The 6,615-nt window shown below is 47.0% G+C and overlaps 1 long non-coding RNA gene across 1 annotated transcript; it reads right to left on the reverse strand.

The window, feature by feature from the left end:
- Positions 1–2,249: 2,249 nt before the first annotated feature.
- On the reverse strand, positions 2,250–5,967 carry LOC125940229 (uncharacterized). The gene is made up of 3 exons (XR_007463453.1): positions 5,872–5,967; positions 3,642–3,709; positions 2,250–2,384 (listed from the first exon to the last, which is right to left on the reverse strand). It is a non-coding gene; the product is annotated as an uncharacterized LOC125940229 (long non-coding RNA).
- Between the last annotated feature and the right edge of the window lie 648 nt (positions 5,968–6,615).

Genomic DNA, 6,615 nt, shown 5'->3' on the forward strand with positions numbered 1-6,615 from the left:
TGACAAAGTGAGGAGATGGCCTAATGTCAACGACGTTACGAGGACGGCGAAACGCAAACGAATTGATGGCGATAGCCAACCCAAGCTGTTTCAAGGTCTCAACTTCCGTTGCACAAAAACGAGCAGATCATTGTTTTGAATGCTTTAATGAGATCACCACATAATACCATGATGTATCATCTTTTTCACACACTTCCATGTTTCAAACACTATTGCTGATGCATGACATTTTCATGTAATCACTACATCTTCTTTGCAAAACAACTGAAGTAGAATGAAATTCTAAGCTAAAATGAGTGTCACTGAGATGCCGAAGGAGTGGAAAAATGGAGTGCCCGCCCCATCTATGCGGGTGCAGAAGAGCGTCTTAAGGGGGTGCTCCTACTATGGATGTACCCTGGAACCGAAGACTCTCGCCTAGTTATCTGCATGGCCTCCCGGCATGGATGTACGGTCGTCACCATAATTCCTAGCTCTGTTACATCATGAAGTGCGGTCTGGATTCTATGTTCCATTAGATGGAGTCGAAAGCAGACCTTGAGGACACTATTTTAATTAAAGCCGTTTATATCAGCGCCACAAGTGCTCAAACTTCAACAGTTTTGACAAAAAAAAGCTTGCGCTGATATTATTTGGCTTGTTTTATAGGGCTCTTCACATTGAATTCAAGAAAACACTAGCCTGCAAGTTGGAATCATCGTTGAGTCAATTTCAGCGATACAATTTCTAACTCTGAACAGTCAAATCATGTGTTCAAGCCCTACTGTGGTAACGCTGAAGTCGGAACTTTCGACACGAGACATTCTTCTGCTGTGTTCATGCTCATGCCTTCGAAAGAAAGATGTTATGTGGAATGAATTGCTGGGTAAGTCAAGACAAATAGTTAAAGTGTCGTGGTGATATTGCTTATAGGCGCACTTGCAGGCCGAAATGCAACCTACGCAGCCTTTGAAGGTGCTGAATTTATGGTTATAAAAGTAGAGGATTCGCAGAAAATTGGCGTCCGCAAACGCTAATACGCCCGTTCATTAAGCTCTGCGCTCGTTGCAATGAACTACATAAACAACAAATTTCCTTCTCCATACCTCTACCCTGTCTATGGGGCTCGGTACGTTTTCTGCCATTTCTCAAGCATTTGCTGTGATAGGACAAGAAATCCCGCCGAAATTGGTGGAACACCGTTCAACTCAAATATGAAAGTAGCTTTCGCTGTTTACCTACAGCAAAAATCTCCTGGAGTCATGCACGTGCTGTTCATAGTAGCCGGAAATTTATTCGTGAGTCCATGGTGGTCTGCAGAGAGCGCTTAATATAATCTATATCCAACGTGTTGGCGTGGTTTTGCCAGTCTGTAATTCTTGTTCTCATTAAATTCGTGCAAAGTGACTGAAACCATGGATTCACAAAACACACTTCCATGGCCTTCTTTACTTACATTTATTGCGTATTTCAATACAGAATGAATAGCAATAACATTTGATAGTAGTGCTAGAAGTACTGCGGGTTGCACTTCCCTTTCGCATGTTTTCAATAGACCTCGGTTGGCGGTTCGCGCTGCGTAATGTAATGCGTTCACATAAGGTCGTGTAGCTTAGCCTCGCGCGAGAACTGTTTCATATTATTGCCGATCAATTTCATATTCATTTATTGAACCTTACCAATCTTGTAGAATGTCTTGTGAAAATCAAAGCCATCAACGTTCTTTCGTGTTCCCCATGACTGATTAATAACCACACTGTCGACAACACATTCCGTCCATAGCAACTGCGCAGCTATTTACCGACGGGGGATAAAACATTGCACCTTCTTTAATTCTTCCTCTCGCGAGAGCATCTACACAGAATAATGTAATAACAAACTCACACACAAACACTTCTTTGTGCTTCTTAAAATATATTGAGACGTGGCATGTGCCACTTCATTCCCTCTCCGGATCAATCCAGTGAACCGTACTTAATTACCTGGTCTGGTGCGTTCCGACCGGGGCGTGCAAGATTAGACAGAATGCGTACATACCACAGAGTTTATCCCAATTTATGTCAATCTATGACACGACGCGAGGCAGTCTTTTTGAGGCGTAGGCAAGGAACTCTCTACCAACTCCCAACCCATACGCACTATGTCAGTCTGAAACAGTAGTCGGAGCTGCGTTTACTCTGACAGACCTGAGGGCTCCGTTTCGAAGACACATGAAGTGTTAAACGGATGGAAATAAAATAGACCGTAACAAGAGAATTGCTCTTTGTCCACTGAATTTATGATGCATATGCTCTAAGCATCACCACATTACGCATCTTTCTTCATCTGGAAGTCGCATAGGAGAGCCTTTAGGGCAGCGGAAGGCGGCAGAGAACTCTTCCATGTTTTTCAGTGGTACATTGACTCTGAAATCGAACAAAAACACATGTGTTTTCATAAACTGGACGGCGCTTCACAATAAGAAAATTGTTCTCAATAGAACATGCGGGGCACGATAGATAGGGACGAGAAGTGAGATACATGAACTGCGCAAAACTTCAAAGTTAATTTGATTGCAAATTTATAAGACAATACATGTAGATAACCCAGACGGGGGCTGCTATTCTAACGCCTCCATCAAAAGTTACCCTAGAATTGTGTTTTATAGTTATTTGAAGTTAAACAACCTACAGCTGTCCAGCCTCGGTAAGTTGCAGTTGTAAACCTCATGTTTGCTGTTTTGCCTTCTTTTTTTGCACACAGCTGCGCGGCTTTAGTAAACCGCAGTTAAAATCAGGCGCCTTTCCTGACTGTTTAATTATTTTAATTTTAACTTTAGTTGTCATGGCGCACCATGACGACCCGTGCATGGTAAAAAAAAATTACTCCATCTCCCGCTAAAGGGAACCATGTGTGGATGCGAAGCAGCGGGGAGATGGTTAGCTTGAGCGGTAGATGGTTTCGCGGCAGCGGCCCGAGCGCTCATTGCGGCGCTGCGCAGGAGAGAGAATGAGGCGCACGCGCTCCATCATTTTCATACCGCGGAACTACCGTGGCGCCCCCAGCGGAGTATGCAGCTGTCGCACCACCTGTCGTGCGCGCCGCTCCGGATTCCTAAAGGAGAGAAAGGGGGGGAGCGTAGGAGAGGAGAGACATGGGGAGGGGACGCGCATGCGCTGTGGGGGTGTGGCACGCGGGCCCGCTCCGTAGAAAATTCTAGAGGAGAGGAAGGGGGGAACGTAGGAGAGGAGAGAGAGGGGGATGGAACGCGCATTCGCTGTGGGGGTGTGGCACGTGGGCGCCACTCCGTACAGGATTCCTAGAGGAGAGAAAGGGGGTAGCATAGGAGAGGAGAGAAAGGGGGAGGGGACGCGCATGCGCTGTATGGGTGTGCGACGCGGGAGCGACGGACAAAGCCGCCGGCAAGAAATGCTTAGGCATTTAAAATATGCGTAATGTCTGCTAGCACGCGCCAATAAAATGTAACAATACTGACGGTGGTCACAGGTTTGTAAAAGCACCCTTTAAAATTTGTTGCTATCATGTGTTTCACAAAGAATATTGAGCAAATATAGCAACTTCAAGTGGCTGGTGCATCTACATATAGCAGTAAACCAGTTAGCGACATCAATACTTCAATGCCTTACCACGTTTACGCCATACAATACGATAGGAGCACAAACCTGTATCTGCTACGTGGGTGTGGGTTTAAAGGACGCGACCGTGCAGCGTCTTCGTTTTCACACCATGCCTGCAAGATTAAAAAGATGCGTCTCATGTCCGAAACAATGTTTGTTGTCACGTTGCAGTGCTTAGCAATTGGTGGTTGTCGTATATTTGATGATAACGAAAAGCATGTACTTGTACCAAGGAACGAGACATCGCAGTTGTTTCATTTTATGCTTGCGAACACCTGGACTGATGTCAAAAGTCAACAATCCTACCGTGGACTTTGGCACGGAGAGTCCGAGGAACCAAACACACTGCTGACTGCCAAAACTTATTTCAGCTATGCCATTGTAGTGTCTCTGTTGATGTGTTTGTATTTCTTGCGAACTTTAGTCCACATCACCTTCGCTTTCCCTGTAGGCAAACGAGCCATTCCCCTTACTGCGCCTTATTAAAGGTCGAGCAACAGATTTTGGTTGCCCTCGATGATGCCTTCTATATGGGCAGTTGCTTTAGCGCGGAAGGAAACGATAACTCTTCAACGAAGGGGGTGCTGATCTTATCTTCAAAAAAAATAAAAGGCATGGTGAATGGAAGTCCTATCCCCTGAAATGACGTGTTCCATGAAGATCAGTATAGATACAGACTGGAAAGCAACGATGGTGCCACACTGGCCCAGGAAGTCCATGCCCAAAATAACATCACCGGAGCAGATCAGCAGCATTGCGACGGTCACAGGGTATGTCTGGTTAGGAACTGTAATTGAACCGCTTCTCCATTGTTTGCTGCTTTTATTAGCTTTCTGGATAAGTTGCAACAGACCGGCCACTGGTCGGGCTAGTGTACGAACGGCGTAGAGGTGAACGGTGAGGCCCGGGTAACGACAAACGTGAGCCTCGTCGAAGTCTCGACGCACTTGCTGCGAAGTAGTTTGCGATATCTGATGGCCCTTCATTCCCTGTGTCGTGTGTCCGGAAGTGTGCTCATGCTGGATTCAGTTGTGCCCATGTTCCTCGGTCGTGCAGCCATGCTGAATCCTCGTATTCATATTTTACTGTACGCGATCATCCATATAATGAAAGCAACAAAGTTCTACTAAAAGCCCAAATGCCGCTGCCTCACGAGAACATCGCGGTCTTAACGAAAGATATGACCTTACTTTTCTTCCACGCCGACGTGGGTATGTCTGAGGAGAAGAAAGTTCGTTTCCTCATGCAACGCGTAAATCAAGAGCTCTTCGCCGGGCTGATGCGCAATCCGCCGATGGCCATGGCAGCATTTCTGTCAATGGCCACGACAACTGATAAAGCGCTTGAAAGGCGCATTAGACGACACCTCATGATGGAAGACCACGCTGAAGTTCAACCACTCTGCTTCGATGACCTGCGGGATACCGTCCGAGCAATTGTGCGCGAGCAGCTGCGAAATTTGTTCCCCACGTCGCAGCCCCAGACAGCCTCAATTTCTCCCATCGTCCGTCAAAAGATGCAGCAGGCTTTAGTAGTTTCATTATTGCAGTCTCAGCCACCGCAACCTGTGCCCGAAGTGATGATCTACGCTGTCAACGTAATATGGAAGCCGTAATATGGGGAAAACTCCAAACAAGCACATATCCACATTTGAGTCTTTACCACGCCATACACCCTGCGCTGTATTCCTATAAATGTACACACTGTGATCAATGCCCAACGCTTTACCACGTGGTATGGGCTTGCGCAAACACACCACAGCTCACACCCATAACACACCCCACCACACGGCCATGGGAGGCAGCGCTGTCCAGCTCCGACTCGACGGACCAGCTCAACCTGGTCAATCGAGCGAGAAGGGCAGCTAAGGCCGCTGGACTCCTGGACTGAGGGGACCACCCACTGCAGAGCGGAGGAGCTACCTACGCTCGCGTGCTCTTTGGATTAAAATTTATTCTCTCTCTCCACCGCCACCAGCCCCCTCCACCCCTCGCCCACGTTATTACCCACGCCCCCCCCCCCCAAAAAAAAACTCTCCCCCCCAGACCCCCCCCCCCAAAAAAAACAAGAGACGCTTAGCGCACCCCCGACCGCTGCCCATTATGATGTCAGTGTGGAGGAGCCGGTCGCATGTACCGCCGATGCACATATCACAAGCAAACGTACCCAAAAGGGGATAAGTTGCCTTGAACATAGCTGAAGGGGCAAAAGAAACTTCTTAATATCTTTTTCTATTTGAAACATAAAAATTGTCAATATCTTATTCTGAACTCACGGTAGCAAACGACAGAAAGAATAGCTGGTCTTGCGTGAAATTCTCGAGACCGGGCAGTGTGACCTCTGGTCTTCCTCCCCGAAGTGTCAAATGTGCCTGCGAACAACGCCAACGCAAAGGACACAGTGAATGCACGTCGACTGTTTTGATTCGATCTTCATTATCGTTGTCTACATCTGTTTTGTTTGCTTGCTTGCCATTATCCATTTATTATATAATCACTACTCCCTCCCCTTTCATGGCAAGGGAAGCGCAGTCGAGGAAGACAGAAAATTAGGCGGCGTGATGAAATTATGAAATTCGCAGGCATAGAATAGCGTTAGCTGGCGCAAGACAGGAATAATTGGAGATATCTGGCTAAGGTCTTATTCCTGGACTGTACATCAAAAGGCTGATGAAGATGATGCATTACCAGTGCGTTAATTGGGGCGGTTAGTACATCTTATACACAGAAGCTTTAAACAGTGCTACAAAAGTCATATCCTAAGAAAAACGGCTTCGGTTGCCTAGAGGGAGAACATCCGCCTCGTACGTGTGGGGTACTGGGCTCGAATTCCGTTACCACCTGGAACCCACTGGTTTTTCTGATCGGTATAGATGTCCTCCGGCCTGGTGCTCGACTACTTGGGGAATTTTCACATCGCGAAAGATGGCTCTATAGAGTCGGCGAAGACTCTGGGCACACCTTGTATAACCACAGACAGTTTTCCTGTACAACATTCGCCGCGGCTATGGAATGCAGAC

Source organism: Dermacentor silvarum, chromosome 9 (assembly GCF_013339745.2).
Source record: "Dermacentor silvarum isolate Dsil-2018 chromosome 9, BIME_Dsil_1.4, whole genome shotgun sequence".
NCBI lineage: Eukaryota > Metazoa > Arthropoda > Arachnida > Ixodida > Ixodidae > Dermacentor > Dermacentor silvarum.